The sequence below is a fragment of the Clytia hemisphaerica genome, unplaced genomic scaffold (assembly GCF_902728285.1).
Source record: "Clytia hemisphaerica strain Z4C2 unplaced genomic scaffold, Clytia hemisphaerica genome assembly, whole genome shotgun sequence".
NCBI lineage: Eukaryota > Metazoa > Cnidaria > Hydrozoa > Leptothecata > Clytiidae > Clytia > Clytia hemisphaerica.
In genome coordinates this window covers 90,967-107,563 of record NW_027104568.1, presented here as the reverse complement: position 1 = coordinate 107,563, position 16,597 = coordinate 90,967, and the positions used below count along the sequence as shown (strand labels likewise).

Sequence of the window (16,597 nt, the reverse complement as noted above, 5' to 3'; positions counted from 1 at the left end):
GAAAGAACATGTGGTTTAAAAGACATCAAAACATTTCAAAACATCCAAACTCTCTCCAGCAACTTTCATTTCTTAAGAATTTGAAAAGCCAATCGGAAAATGTTACTTCCTTTTTATACGCACGCGCTCAAAGCTGTGATTTCCCATTATACACATCGTTAATTGGCTATGACCTTATAAGGTAATCGTACTTACCTGTAACAATCCAATAGCTCCCTTAAACAATCCGAAAGCGCCAGCATCGCAAAAACTCGGATATTGCTGCGGTAAAGCCACATTTTTACAATATTTTGCGGTTTTGGCGCTTCTGGTTGTTAGGGGGACTATTGGATTGTTACATGATCGTACATGTAAGTAACGATGCGGTTCACTGTCCAAAACACCGGACAAACTCCGGAAGACTTCAACCGGACCTCACAACGACATCATTATCAAAAATGGCAGACTTTGCTGTGAAATGTTCAGTCGGTCTTAGCCTTAGTATTCTCCACAAATTTTACAGAATATACATTGGTTAAAGTATGATCCGACTGTGCAAACTACGACTCGCATGCGATGCAGTATAAAGAAGGTAAAGGTAGTTGTTCTTCTTTTTATCTAAAGTAGCATTAAACATCAGTGAAGGCTAACATGCATATCTTTTTTCAACCTAGCTACTCTTTATTGCAAAGCGAATTTATGAGAGAAGCAGTTTGATAACACAGAGACGGTACTAATCTAAGTTTGATTGTGATGATCGCCGAAGTTAAAGTAATCAACTAGCCGTATGGTATAAAATAAGGGTTGCGAAGCGATCCAGACTCCACCTCAATTTGCAAGTTGCTAGCAAAATAAGAGACTCTCTAAAAATCCCTCTTCTAACTAGCCGTATTGTATAAGGGTTGCGAAGCGATCCAGACTCCACCTCAATTCGCAAGTTGCTAGCAAAATAAGAGACTCTTCCCTCTTCTAATAAAGCCGCTATAGAGACAGGGTCGTAGGAGCCTTAAATGCCCCAAACACACTACATAATCCACGGCGGCACAACACCCGCCGCTGCCCGCCCATCGCTCTTTTGTTTTCCTTCTAGTTATTCTAGTGTAAATGGTGCCTTAATAAAATCGAACGATATTCGTCGAACGATCGAACATTTTTATTCGAATCACAAATCGTTTGTCGAAATCATAACAAAACATAAAAATAAAAAACAAAAACAAAAATGTACAAAGATGGCTTGTTGGTTCTTTGGCAGTTTTGATTTATTTCTTGACAAATTTGATTACCTCCGTTGTACTTCTTTATCATAGAATATCCACTTGGTTTTGCAAGGTAAGTTTCGTTCACTAAAAGAGCACTCCTCCCACCCGCGCGACTTGCAAAAACCTCTAATTGATTGACCTTATTTGATACTTGATACTTGCTGTTAAAAGTCAAGGGATGATGAAGATCCTTTCTGTCACCGTTCAAACTATTTTTTTTCCATTTAACCGCAAAATAAACATTAAAAACCGAAGAACCACTGCTTAGATTGCTTAGATGCGTGCCGCACGCCCGCGCGGCAATTTGATCAACTTCAGATTCTAAGTCCGTGTTTCGGCTTCCGGTAATTTTGTTGCTGTTCACTGCTAGGGTACACCATTTTAAAACGGGATTTTTCGCAGTCCTAGCTACCAAACCGAGAAGATTTTTGTGGCTTTAAGCCAAACCCTTCAAGGTCATTTTGATAAAATCATCGGTTTGAAGATGTGATTTATATAGCAAATTTTATAGCAAATTTTCGCTTGGGATAGAAGTTAAAGGTACGTGCACAATATAGCAAAACTGCTTCGCTCATAAATTCGCTTCGCAATAAAGCCGCTATAGAGACAGGGTCATAAGAGCCTTTTAATGCCCCAAACACATTACATAATCCACGGTGGCACAACACCCGCCGCTGCGTCCCTGCGCATCGCTCTTTTGTTTTCCTTCTAGTTATTTTAGTGTAAACAGTGCCTTAATAAAATCAAACGATATTCGTCGAACGATCGAACATTTTTATTCGAATCACGAATCGTCTGTCGAAATCTACGATGGCCCCTATAAGGCTCACCACGCACTTCCAGTTCTTATAAAATTTGTGAACTAGAACTGTCTAGGGTCATGGCCCAGAAGGCTCACAAGACACTGGGCACTTCCGAGTTTTTTTGTGACGAGACTGCACTTCTAAAAATGTTTTAGAGACGCAAAAGTACCCCTCGAAAAGATAGCCCTTCTGGTCAGCAAAATAGATACAGAGTTGTAATAAATGACAGCCTAGACTAATGTTAATTTTTCTTTCAGAAAAAAGACTATAATTTGTTTACCTTTTTTCCTGCAGCTTCCCAACATCCAAGCTCTCCAACATCACAAGCCGAATGAAATTACTTTCAATTTCCCGTAGAAATTATGCGATGAAAAATCCGGGGGTCGAAGAATGAAGACTTATTATTTCCGAGCAAGTTATCTTTGCTTATAACGAAATATTACTTTTCAATATATATTTGCTAAATATAATGTTTGATTACAAAAATACTTTACACTGTATTTAAAGTTTGAAAAAGTCGATTCTACCATTCTACTTAGCTCTTTGTTTTCATGTCTAGCCCTCGTCTCAAAAGAAGTCCCAGAATCCCGAGATGTTTGCAGTGGGGCGTTCAAAACAAAGGCGTTTTTATTTTTCCGCCCACTTAGTCACACTAGCGTCCCGCCAAATTGCGTATCAAAGATTAATGCTGCGAAAGCACTATATCGTTTACTTGACTCTCAAGCAAGAAAATGCACCGCAAAACTTCTAAAGGGATTCATGAAAAAATAACCCAGTGCTTTTTAATGAAATTAACATTTTCAAAAACTTTGAGAAATTGCCTAAAATTTGAGCCATAGATGAGAAAATTTGAGCCAAGCCAACCTTGAAAACTAATTTGAAGATCAACTTCCCAAGAAAAAGATCTACGGGGGAGGTGGAACCCACCTAGATCTGCGCACTGCCGGATAGGCTATCTCCCGGAAATTTTGCCGGACCTCAAACAATGACCCATTTACATGTGCGTAATTGTTTTTACTTTAGCATATAGACAAGGCCTTAAAAATCGAAGCGCTGTCTCGGGAATTGAATGACAAATTTTGGTTGGTTGATTTTGGCTGCTGCACGTTTTATTTTGTTTCCAACTTTCAAGTTTTAATTAATATTGTCTTGTACCTCTTTGTACCTCTTTTTGGCTTTGGCTTGAACAGCTCGTCCAACTCGTTGAGTCCGATGCTTCGACATTTCCTTGAGGCTGTTGGAGTCAGCTTGCCTAAGTAAGGTTAAAATAGTGGGCAAGCAGAGGTTCGTCCGGAACAGTTGTGAGGAAGGTGTCTAAGTGTTTTTTGAATACTTCTTTGGGGCAGTTTGACAAATCTCTTATTGGTCTGGGAAGGGTGTTGAATAATCGAGGGCCTTCTTGGGAAAGACTTCCCCTCCAGATATTTTTGTGTTTGATATTGACAGCTTTTAGATTGCAAATTCTCCCCAATCTCTGATTTATATGGCAGGAAATGCCTCCTTTACTTTTGTCATATAATCAAAATTCGGGACGTTGCCTTCAATGACATTCCAGGTATAAATTATTTGATACCGCTCTCTCCGTCTTTCAAGGCTATACAGTTTTAATGATTTGAGTTTTTCCCAATAATTGAGATGTCTGAGGGATGGAATTACATGTAAGAATGATTTCTGAACTTCTTCCAGTTGCTGGACAAGACCACGCTTTCAGGGAGACCAGAGTTGAGAGCAGTAGTCCAAATGAGGGATTGCTAGTGCACTCCATAAAGTTATGCACTTATATTTTTACTTTTTTGATTTGTTCTTGGATATGTTTCTCATAAGTCAACTGAGTGTCTAGGGTGACTCCAAGGTCTTTAACTTCGTTATTATTTTCGATTAACGTTGCTGTGTCAGAAAAATAGCGAGAACTTTGCTTCAGAGCGTCGTTTTTCCCGTAGGCAAGGTGCTCAAATTTAAGACCATTCAGCTGCATGTTGTTGTCTTCTGTCCACTTATAGACGTGTCTAGATCATTTTGTAGATGATAAACATCCTCCAGTTTGGATATTTCTTTCATCAAACGAGTGTTGTCAGCAAACGATGCCAAAATAGAATGAAGGATGCTGTTATCGATATCTTGAATCATGATCAGGAACAATAGTGGTCCCAGCACAGATCCTTGCGGCACACCTGAAATAACATCTGTTTCTGAGGACAAGTTTACTGAAACTCTCTGTGTTTGATGAGTCAAAAAGGATCTGATCCATTCAAGTAGTTTACCGATTATGCCATTTTTCTGAAGCTTGTGTAACAAAATGGTATGGTCTACTCTATCAAAAGCTTTACTGAAGTCTAAATAGATAACGTCAATATTGTTTCCATTCTCTAGGTAATTCCAAAAAAATGTAGCAAAATTTTTGCCGCTAGATCTCCTTTAAAATCCGCCTGTCTCTTGGCTTGCGTTTCCTCTTGGATGAAAATATTTTTGAAGAGGTACATTATTTGAAGATATAATGAATATGCATTGTTTGATAAAAGCATCATATTGGGCGTCAGGGTCTGAATCAAGTGGGTTCAAAATTTTGTGCCAGTCAGTGTCTTTGAAATTTTCATTGATGATAGCCCAATTAATTTGATCATAATAGAAGTTGAAACTATCAATCAGTGCACTGATTAAATTTTTATTATTGTTATTACTATAGTTGTTTTCAGTCATGGAAAAGTTCAGATGGCTTGTAACATCAATGATGAAGTGATCTGAGAGAGCAGTTGGTGTGCATAGGTATGAAGATTGAATCAGAGTTATTAGTCAGTAAGAAGTCTAAAATATTGCCATTAGAATGAGTAGGCTTATGGATCATCTGGTTCAAGTTTAAAATTGAAGTAAAATTGTTTAAAACATCTAGAAGTTGTTTGTTGCAACTAATTGATGGTATGTAAGAGTCATTTTTTTTGGTGTGGGGTATATTGAAATCACCACATAGATAAATATCGGGGGTATTTCCTTCGATTGAATCGATGATGTCCTGCATTGCTGAGATAAGGTCCAAGAATTCCGGAGCCGCTGATTTGTGCAGAATATTTGTTGGCTGTCTATTTTTATGTTCTTGCGAACTTGATTCAGGTAACTCTCATCCTTGTTGTTGAAATGTATCCTGTAGATGACTGCAGTGTGCCCTAAATTATTTTGGTTTTGCTTTCAATTTCAAGCAAGGTCTTAGCAACAGGGCGGGCGTACATAGCAACGGGGCTGGGTAGAAAAATCTAAACATAGAATTCAAAAAAAATACCGATCATCATATAAAAAATACCCCCTTTATATGTTTAGTTTGTTCTACCTTGGTTTATGACTGAAAATATCTTCAAAAAACCTTTGTCCGCTATCAGGCCGCGCAGTAATCTTTTGCCCGCTTCAATTAGCTAATGAATAAGAGAGGTGGGCTTAGCTAAGCTGTGCTCGTGGGCGATAAATTTACTTACTTACTTGGAATACTTGGAAGTGCTTTAGATGATCTTCCATCTATTATTGATTTGATGTTTGATCGAGTTGGATGCAGCATTTGTTGTTGCACCTGGAACAGAAGGTTCATCCGGAACAGAAACAAGGAACTTGTCTAGCTTCTTTTTGAATTCTAGCACAGTGGCATCCACTTAAATTCCTCAATTCTTTAGGGAGGGAGTTGAACAAGATTGGCCCACAAGTTGATAAGAATTTATGTCGGATTGACTGTAGGGCAACTGATGTTCCTGTGATTCGGGCTTTCACAAAGCACAATCTACCAAGTCTAGGTTGGAAAACAGATCGTAATTCGTCTGACTGGTTGATATTAGGCACAAGGTTTTCAAGGATCTTCCACGTGTAGATGATCATGTATCTTTCACGTCTTCTTTCTAGCGAATAAAGCTTAAATGCCTTCAATCTTGACCAGTATGATTTTTCGAATGAAGCTCCACTGGACCATTTCAAGACTTTGTATATCACATTTTAGCCATGGGTTCCAGAGTTGAGAACAATATTCGAGTTTTGGAAGAACAAGAGATTTCCAGAGAGTGAGCATAGGTGTAGCTGCTCTTGTTCTGAAAGTTCTCAGGATCCAGGATGAGGTTTTACAAGCATTGATAACAACATTGTTGATGTGGTGTTTGAATTTACAATCATTGGACATCAGTACTCCAAGGTCTTTGACATATTCATATTCTTTGATTTCAGTGTTGCTACTGCTTGTGTAGTGTGTTTCAGCTTTAACTTCAGTGTTTGGGCCATATCTCAGCAGCTCAAACTTGACAGCATTAAACTCCATGTTATTATCATCTGACAATAACATAGACTGAATTTAGGTGTCCTTGAAGTTTTTGCTCAACAATTTCTATGCCTTTGAGTCTTGTGTCATCTGCAAAGCTTCTTGTCAAAAAGTGTTGAACTTTTTCATCAATATGTTTACTTCTCTTGTATATTTTAGTGGTATTTATCCAATGAAAAGAATGTTGACAAAATATGCACAACATTGATTATGACATCATTAAATATTTCAATGTCGATTCAACGCTCGTTAAAGAAAATGATTTGTAAATAGTTCTTTTTATCATGAAATTTAGAAATACGAACAAAAAAAGAATCAAATTTGATTTTTGTTTCCTATATCTACTGTAGATTATATTAGCGTTAGAATACGGTAAATTTTCACAAAAAATATTTTGCAATGGCGGTACGCCCAATCGCGCCCACAGGAAAATTCCTACTTTTAATTATCAGGAAATCAGGGAAACCGGTTCACCATGTGGATAAAAAACGTACAGATTGAAACCTGACAGAAGGTTTTCAACCAGATTTTTTAAGATAAAGCTATAAGAGGTTCATTACTTGTATATTTTAAAACCTGCATAACCAAAAACGAAAGTTGTTGGGAAGGAAAGAGTAAACACAAGACAGAAGGTTTGGTTGTGTTGATCAGGTATGTTTTTATTCTATCCGAACTAATGTTATAAAAGACAAATGAGGCCCTGACTGGACACAACTCGTATGTATGTACATTGACAAGCAATCCCTGAGAGAAGTTTTTATCGAAATTTACAACAAAAATGAAAGTGGTCTCTTCTACTGATTGCTTCCCAGCGCAATGAAGTTGCTGCTTTCAAACGGACCTTAATTTTGGCACCCATGGCCTCTCAGTGCCTTGCCTTGAATGGGTGCAAAAAGTGAAACATAGAAAAGTTTCATTTTTCATCGCTTTAATCGAAATGGGGGATTTGGAAAATTTTCTATGTTTAGTTTTTTGCACAAACCCCTGTAACTATGGGCGAGCACCCTGTTGCTAAGATGTTGGCTTGAAATCGAAAATGAAATCACTCAAAACAAAAGTAAAATCGGCCCGTACTCAAAATCCCGTAATTTTGATATACCAGTTTAGGTCTATACCGTGAGTGGTCCTAAATCCAACAGCCCAGTCTAAATCCGATGGGGTCTTTCAAAGATTGTGGCGCAATAAAGATACCAAAGTCTCAACTAAACTGAAATATTTGATACACTGAACCAATTGAACCAAAACATTAATTGCTTCTTATACAAAACATAATTTTTTATTACAAAATTGTTAACGTTTTAATTTAAACACACAAGCAACGGATTCAGAATAATAGAGATAATTATTTTTACAAATCACACTTTTTTACCACATTAATTGACATCTTGACATTTTAGTCATCTTGTTAGATGTTTTGTTTCGAGAGTTCTTGCAATATACAGTAGTTTATCGTTCAACTTGAAGAGAGAATGTTTGTAAACATAGATTTTTTTTCATAGCAGTTATTTGGGGGGTCAGGGAAACATAATAGTGTGGTCGTGTTACAAAAATACAGGCTGTTTGTAGGAAAAAAATAAGATCTAGCTGAAACTTTCTCCAGACCTTCTCTATAGGATGCTTATACCTCAGGAAAAATTCCCCTAAAATCCCACTGGTGGAACATGCGTAAGTTCCAGTTTTCGCCACACTTTGGTCAAAATTGACCATAAATAGCATCTTCTGCGTGAATTATCTTGAGTTAGGTAATGAAATCGGCTATACCCGTTTAAAAGTCTTCTATATAGTTTTTCGAGAGCTTTCGAATGGTATACTTGATAATGTCTGAAAATGAGTTTGAAATTTTCAAAAAATTTCGCCCTTAGGGTTTTGCCTGGGGAAAAAAGAAATCTCCCAAAAAAGGGATGTTCCACCAGTGGGATTTTAGGGGAATTTTTCCTGAGGTATAACCATCCTATAGAGAAGGTCTGGAGAAAGTTTCAGCTAGATCATATTGTTTTCCCGTAAATTATGCTCAACGACCCCACTATAATGTAATATATCATATTTGATTGTCAATGCCAAAAGATATTTCTTTACTTTACGAATAATCTGCTGTGTGGCTTTGTCACTTACCCCCGGATTGTTTTAGTAGACACTTCGGTCACGTGAATAAAAACACGCGTATATATTATGTTGAACTTGACTGTGGACTGACCAAAATTGCAATTACATAAATTATTGTGGAAGTGAACGCTTAAGACAAATGTTTGGGAAATAAAAAAGACAACTTTTGTAAGGATATTGAGCTTTGTTTATATGGCATTTTGTGATGGACTGATTGACAATCCCAACCCTTAAAAATGACTGAATTACTCGATATAGATCGTTCTCTTTCCCTGATTAGAGTTTTTATTTTCTCTCCATTGGGTAAATTTCACCAACAACTGCGACATGACCTCTCCGATTTCACTGAACTGGGAATCAAACGCAACTGTAAAATTTGATGATACTCTTGTTTGGCTTATTGTAAAGCCGCTGGTATATGTGAACATAAACGGATGATATACACTGTCCTGGACATTTACTGACACACATAGACGTACATTTTTATATTTCATATAATAGAACACCCCTTTCTCAGTGACCCAGTGAAGTTTTGAAACCCACTGGGTCTGACTATAGGATCTCCAAAAATCACTAAGTGATAACTTTTAACTTTGTCGGGTAGGGAAAAATTGACTTTCAAGTAATATTCCAAAAATTCTCAAAAAAAATTAACAATTGTTGACCGGGGTAAGACCATAAATAAGATCTTTGTTTGATTTGGGTCCTATGTAATTTCTTTCATTGGGTTATCCATCGAGTGGAGCTGACCGGGTCACTGATATAGTGATATATATATTTGCATATATAATCTCGGTGGATACAGTTGGGTGCATAATTCTGAGCGCTTCGATGGAATGTGATGGAGAAAAAACTATATTCCTGCCGTGTTTTAGTCAAGTTTACAATTAAGGGTCATGTCTACCTGAGAACATTCTCAATTATGGGTTCATCCAGTGGTTCCTAAGCCACTTGTCTAAAAGACAACGAATGAATAAAAATCTTTTGTCATGAAACTAATTTTGCAGTATAATCAGGGCTTCATTACATTATTGAGCTTATCTTTAGATAGAAAGCACAACCAACCCCATTGAATATTTATTAGACATGTAAAGAAATTTACAGTTAACGGGAAATTGATTGAACTATGCGCTACAGGAAGAAAAGCAGGTTTTTCAAGGTTCAATCGATTCGGATAATCCAATTTCAATCATTCGATTAGCTTCGATTCACTTTGATCTGTTCAGCAATCAAATAAATTCGATTGATATCCCCTGGCATTGTGTGCACCACCACGTACCTTTAACTTCTATCCCGATAGTTTATTGGTGCTTTTTTGTCGTTTTTTACTACTTAAAGAGTCAACCACCAATAAACTTTGTTTGATAACTTTTGATTCACAGTAATGATGATCTAAAAAAATTGAAGAATCACTCCTGTGAAAATGGTAATTATACTCACATTTCTACAAGAAGTTGATTTTTTTCTTCTTCATTTTTCATTTTCATTTGTCTTTTTTTTTCCCAAATTTTTTACTTGATAATATTCCACTCACAAATATATTTTTAACGAGCAAAAAATCGCAACTTGATTCGAATTCTATCAAAAGTTAGAGACCATTTTTGTCTCAGCTGCAAATTATTTTGAGACAGACTTTATATCAATGATCTTCATTATGTTCTTCAAAATAGTCAAACGAATCTTTTTGCTGATGATACACAGGTATCATCCTCCTCTCCTCTGATTCTGACCTTCAGTCTCTAGAAACCAAAGCCAATTCTGACCTTCCACGACTCTCCTCTTGGCTCCGAGCGAATAAAATCACACAATGTATTGAAAACAGAAGTGTTGCTCTTCCGTAGCAGACATAAGCCCGTTCCCTATTCAATAAAGTTAAAGCTCGATGACTTCGAACTTAAACTTTCAACTTGCATAAATACCTTGGGCTATTTCTCGATGAATTTCTAACCTGGAACTCTCATTTTGACCTTCTAGCAAAAAACACTTGGCAGGGCAAATGGTATACTTGCTAAGCTTCGTTATTTTGTTCCTGTTTCTGTCATAAAAACTCTTTACTATGCTCTTTTCCATTCACATTATGTCATACGCAAGCATTGTCTGGGGCCAAGTATTGACTCAAAACTCAAGAATTGGCCGACGATATCTTCGCACCCTTACTTTTTCTAACTTTGACGCTGAAAGCTCTCAACTCTTTGAAAACACTGGTATACCTACAATCGCTCAAACTGTGTTCAAGTGTAACATCAAACTTGTACACCAAACTATTAACAAAATCTCTCCACAAGCACTACAGGAGTCCTTTGATTTCAAAGTCTTTTCTCATGCATATCAAATAAGAAACATGAACCTGGAGCTCCTAGAACGTCCTAAAGCTAAAACCTTGAACTATGGCTTAAAGTCCATAAAATACCAATCGATATTAAATTGGAACCAACTAATATTGTACTCAAAAGAAGACCTAAGTTCACTGTCTTTGTATCTGCTTAACAAAAGAGCCGATAATCTCCTACACAGCAAATAGTCGGGGAGCAGAATCCAAAAATGGCATTTTTGCTTAACCCTAAAAAAGAATGGGGTTGTTATATACCGTTGGAACGGAAATTTTATGCTGATTATGGAAACCCAGGTCTTAAAAAGTCTATCCTGGACGATTTTGAAAACAAGGCTGGAGTTTGCACTCCTCCGTGGTGTTTTTTCGATTTTACCTGTTTTAGAAAAATGCTGACTGTCAGCAAAGCAAAGGTTTTTAGAATTTAATTTTTTTTGAAAATTGCTACCAATAGAATTGCCTTTTAGCAAAAAATTCAAAAAATTTTTCAAAAAAAAAAAAAAAAAAAAAACAAAAAAAACATTTTTTGCACTCCTTCTTGGAGGTTTTTTTGCAAAAATCAGCGTTTTTTACAAAAATATACTGCTAAAACAAGTCTGCTGGACAACTGAAATCCGGTTTTTCAAAATGACCCTTTTAATAGTTTTGACGGAAGAGAAACTATATCTTACCATGACCAAAAAACGAAAACTGCTGTCAAAAAAAACAATTATTTGGCTTTTTGCTCTCCTCCTTTGGTGTTTTTTTTTTTGACCACAAAATCGATTTTAGCCGTTTTTTTTAACCAAAATTGACTTTTACCAAACCTATTCCCTTTAGTTTGGAAACTGCATGCCTTCGTATCTCTAAAATTTATTCTCCATTATGTAAAATGTAAAATGATGAAAAAATCAAAAAATTGATCTCTCTGTTGATGCTTTTTGACCAAAAAGTTTATGTTTTTGAACGAATTTCTGCCTAATGGTCCAGGGGAATTTCAGGCTTAATTTAGGGAACCCAAAATTTGCGTACACATGAAATTTTTTGATTGAAATGTGTTCGTTAGGTCCTTAGGAGTGAAAAACCATCGAGTGACACTTTTCACACCTTGGGCATTTTCCATAATGGTGGAAATTTCAAATTGGCGGATTTTGTATCTTTTTGAAATTTTGATGTCTCTGAACATGGACATATTATATACCGTTGGAAAGGGTTTTTCATGCTGAACAACTTTTTTGCTTACAAAAAAGTCATAAAATGTACTCAATGTGAGTAAAAGTACAAAAGGTGTTAAAATGATGTATCATCATCACCACCAAAAATTTAACATTTGCTTCAAATTATTGAAAAGAGAGTGACTACAGGACCTTGAAAACCTTGAAAAGCTTGTGAAGAAAATTTAAAATAGACCAAACAACCTTGAAAAGTGTACATGATCTAAAGGAATTCCTTGAAAACCTTGAAAAAGAGCATTTTGTCTTGTGGTTCGATTTGTGTTTTCCCGAAGTCTCTTTCTATACAAGCAATATTTCCAAAAAAATTGCGTTCTTGCTTCTCTCGTTTCTCTCGTAATCTCGAGAATACTACGAAATAATCTTTTATACACACCTCGTTCAAGAGTATTGTACTACCAGTCAAAATCAAATGGAGCCCCGAGAAACCTTAAAGATACTCAATAAATGAACCGAAAACCGTGAAAAATGCCTAAAATTTGACCCTACAAAACTTAAAACCTTGCAACTAATGAGAACAATTCTGTAGACACCCCGGAAAAGGATTTTTCGAGCTGAAACATCTTTTCGCTTAATACTAAAAAGTCTGAAATTTTACTGAGTAATGTGTTATGTAGGATGTAATGTAGAGTATAAAGCAATAGCAATGAAATATAAGCCGAAGGCTAGAAGTCATGCTCTGAAATACTGATTGAAAGTGGAAGAGATTCCAATGGTTTTAACTCTCTAGACCACCTTTTCTTTGTTCGCTCGACCCAGAAGGGTAATCTAGTTCATTACAGATTCGCTTCATCTAGTTCGCTTACGTAGCAGGCAGCTACAAAGAAACCATCGATGTCATCAAGCAAAACTAAATAATCGTCATTTTTATTTTTACACCCCTGTAGCATCAATAAACCGTTGAGAATTTCTTAGCAGGTGGGGAGCTTGAAGGGGCTAAGTGCTAACGGGAATGGCAAATCTCTTTTTTTATCATCGAGATCGTTTTTTAGTCCACTTTTTTCAATTGATATGAGTTCTGGGGTTATACGTTTGTGTGTTTTTACAATACCTTGCATCTGTGGTACATCACATCACATCCTGTCTGTAGAACTGGCGCTTAAACCCTTTAGGTAGATCTCCTATTTGACGATGGATTAGGTTAAAAGGTTTGATTACCAGGTCAAACTAAGAGGCCCCCAGCGGACCAAAAATACACGCATTCACGCAAGTTTTTCTCAAATTCATGCAAACCCGATTTTTTGGGAAATCGGGGAAATTTTCGGAAAAAATCAGGGAAATTGTCAACGATAGGGGAAATTTGCACAAATATGGGTGAGAAGGAAAAATTCACGCGTTCACGCAAAAAACAGGGCAGATTCACGCATTCACGCAATAAAAAATGGATTTCACGCATTAACACAAACCGCTGGGGGCACAACTAAGTAATAGTAAAGCTTTACAGATTCCGAAGCAAGCACATGGGCATTTATAAATCACTCACACATTGGTTTGTTTTATTACAAGATACAGATATTACAGATATGCAACAATAGTGACATTTTCAATCATACCCAAACATTTCCTCTTTCCAAGATCTTCTTTAAACTTTTATATCTTGGATGATTGATGTTAAGATTTAACTACTTTTTCAGACAGACTATTCCACTGTTTGATGCCTCGATAGTAAAGAGAGTTGCTATAGGGTCCACGATCACCATAACTTTCGAAAACTTTTACCAGTTCAGAGCTGTGTTCTCAGGTCTTATGTATTTGTTGGGTAAATTTTTTAGAAACACATGATTTGTTGCCATAGTGATTCAAAAGTTTGAAGATCTCAACTATATCATAACGCAAGCCTATATTTCAGACTTGGGATTCCGATTCTTTGTAATCCAATCATCAATTCAATTACAGAACAAATACCATCGTTAAATTGCCTTTAAATGATACGAGATGCCTTCGATAAAAGTGCGCTGGCACCTTTTCTATTAAACTGTCGCTAGACTATGTATTGAAGACTTCACTCAACCGCCACAAACATACGGTGTAATAGAGGCGTAGCCACGAGTTCTCGTTTCGGGGGGCGAGATTGGAAAAATTTTCACCTTTTTTAGAGGAAATTTATGCGCCGCAGGCGTAAATTTTTGCTGTAAGCAAGTTCAAATAGCTTAACAAATGGCATTGGAAATCTCAAAGTTAGTGAGAATAAGGTCATAAAAAGTGTAAAAAAAAATTCTAAGAAATGTCAAGCAGCTTAAAGGATGCCTTAAAAAGGTCAGATGTAGCCAGAAAAAGGTTACAAAAACTACAGACCCCTTCACATTCTATGGGGAAAACTTTGACCTTTTTGGTCAATTTTTATTTTTTTTTGGGAGAATTGCCCATCCCCCCGTGGATATGCCAGTGTGTTATTCCCCAAAGATCAAGAAGCAGGTACTACTTTACAGATACAATCTGGGCAATTCCGAAGATGCAGAAAAACTCTTCCACACTATCAAAGTTTCTCCTGTCATAGTTCTACATGTTAGCTCAAAAAAGATCGAATACATGGATATACTCTTGTAATGTAAAATGTAGAAGAATTCAACTGCCTTGGCAGTCACAAAGCCTCCACTGGCATGTTAATGTGAGAATCTCAAAATGATTAAGTAATTACTACTGAATCAAACCTTCATGGCAAGATTAAACACAACCTTTTTCGTGCTACAGTCGAATCAGTACTTTTTTATGGTGCACCAACATCAGCATGAAAATACTTTCATGGTATATAGACATTCATCAATATAATGGAGCAAATGTCAATGCTTTGGACAGTGATGACGTTATTTTGATACCTTCTATCACTTTTTACTCGTACATTGCACATTACTTATTAGATTTTCAGACTTTTCGTGAGTAATGAAAAATCCTTTTTCAATAATTTGAAGCAAATGTCAAATTTTGGTGGTGATGATGACTCATTTTTTTAACACCTTCTGTCCCCTTTTCCTTTTACCAATTGAGTACCTTTTATGACTTTTTTGTAAGCAAAAAAGTTGTTTCAGCATGAAAAACCCTTTCCAACGGTATATAATATGTCCATGTTCAGAGACATCAAAATTTCAAAAAAATCCGCCATTTTGAAATTTCCACCATTATGGAAAATGCTCAAGGTGTGAAAAGTGTCACTCGATGGTTTTTCACTCCTAAGGACCTAATGAACACATTTCAATCAAAAAAATTCACGTGTACGCAAATTTTGGGTTCCCTATTAATTAAGCCTGAAATTCCCCTGGACCATTAGGCAGAAAATTCGTTCAAAAACATAACTTTTTGGTCAAAAAGCATCAACGGAGGAGATCAACTTTTGATTTTTTTCATCATTTTAATGGATGATAACTTTTAAAATTCAGTTTCCAAAATTTAAGGGAATTAGTTTGTAAAAGTCGAATTTTGGGTTAAAACGGCCTAATCAATTTTTGTCAAAAAACCAAAGAAAAGAGCAAAAAAATAATGTTTTTGCAGTTTTCGGTTTTTGTCATTTTTTATTATTTTCAAAACCATTTTCATTTGAACCGGATTTCAGTTGCCAGCAGACTTGGTTTAGCAGTATATTTTTGTAAAAAACGCTGATTTTGCAAAAAAAAACCTCCAAGAAGGAGTGCAAAAAATGTTTTTTTTCAAAAATTTTGAATTTTTTGCTAAAAGGCAATTCTATTGGTAGCAATTTTCAAAAAAAAATTAAATTCTAAAAACCTTTGCTTTGCTGACAGTCAGCTTTTTTAAAATCGAAAAAACAACACCACGGAGGAGTGCAAACTCCAGCCTCGTTTTCAAAATCGTCCAGGATAGACTTTTTAAGACCTGGGTTTCCATAATCAGCATAAAATTTCCGTTCCAACGGTATATAACAACCCCATTCTTTTTTAGGGTTAAGCAAAAACGCTTCTAACTCGAGATATTGAATTCTGCTCCCCGACTAAAACTCTGATTATGGGCTTACCTGTACTTCATCAACTTTGAGAACCTTTCCTTTTTAAGTTGAGACTTATTTGAAAAATTGATTAAGATTTTATTTTTCATTTTTACAGTTCTAATTGTTAAATAGCATACTTTTTTTTGTTCTATTGGCACTTTTATGTTGTTATGTAATAATCCCTCCCCTATTATTAAAATCCCAAACATATACTTGCAACCAGGTAGTCATCCCATTGATTAGTCGGGTAACCTCTACATGGATGGCCAGAGCCTGGCCTGCTCCCCAACCTAATTATATTGTAATTTGTTCACATATTGTAAATTTTAGTTTAAATTATGCAGGCAAATTTTTGAATTTAATTTGAATTTGAATTTGCTCTAACTTGGGACTATCTGACAAAACATGGGACGGCAATATTCGGCCTCCATTTCATCGAACCTCCAAAGTCATTTGATTTGAGTTAATGAACGGCGTATTAAAAAATACACAATTTGTCTTTCGTTGTCAAAGAGATTTAACAGTAAGTGAAAATACAGACCAGATATCAACCAGTCCCATGTTTCGACCAATTGTCCCAAGTTAGAGCAGTTGACGGTGTTGATTGGACATTTACTAATCGAATCACAGATTATACAAATAATTTATATAATTTGGCACAAATTTTGTATTTTTCCTTCTGTTTCTTGCTAAT

The 16,597-nt window shown here is 36.1% G+C and overlaps 1 long non-coding RNA gene across 1 annotated transcript; it reads left to right on the top strand.

Annotated features, from left to right (window-relative positions):
- Positions 1–526: 526 nt before the first annotated feature.
- On the top strand, positions 527–2,575 carry LOC136823419 (uncharacterized). Its single transcript, XR_010849024.1, has 2 exons — positions 527–571; positions 2,336–2,575. It is a non-coding gene; the product is annotated as an uncharacterized lncRNA (long non-coding RNA).
- The last annotated feature ends 14,022 nt before the right edge of the window (positions 2,576–16,597 follow it).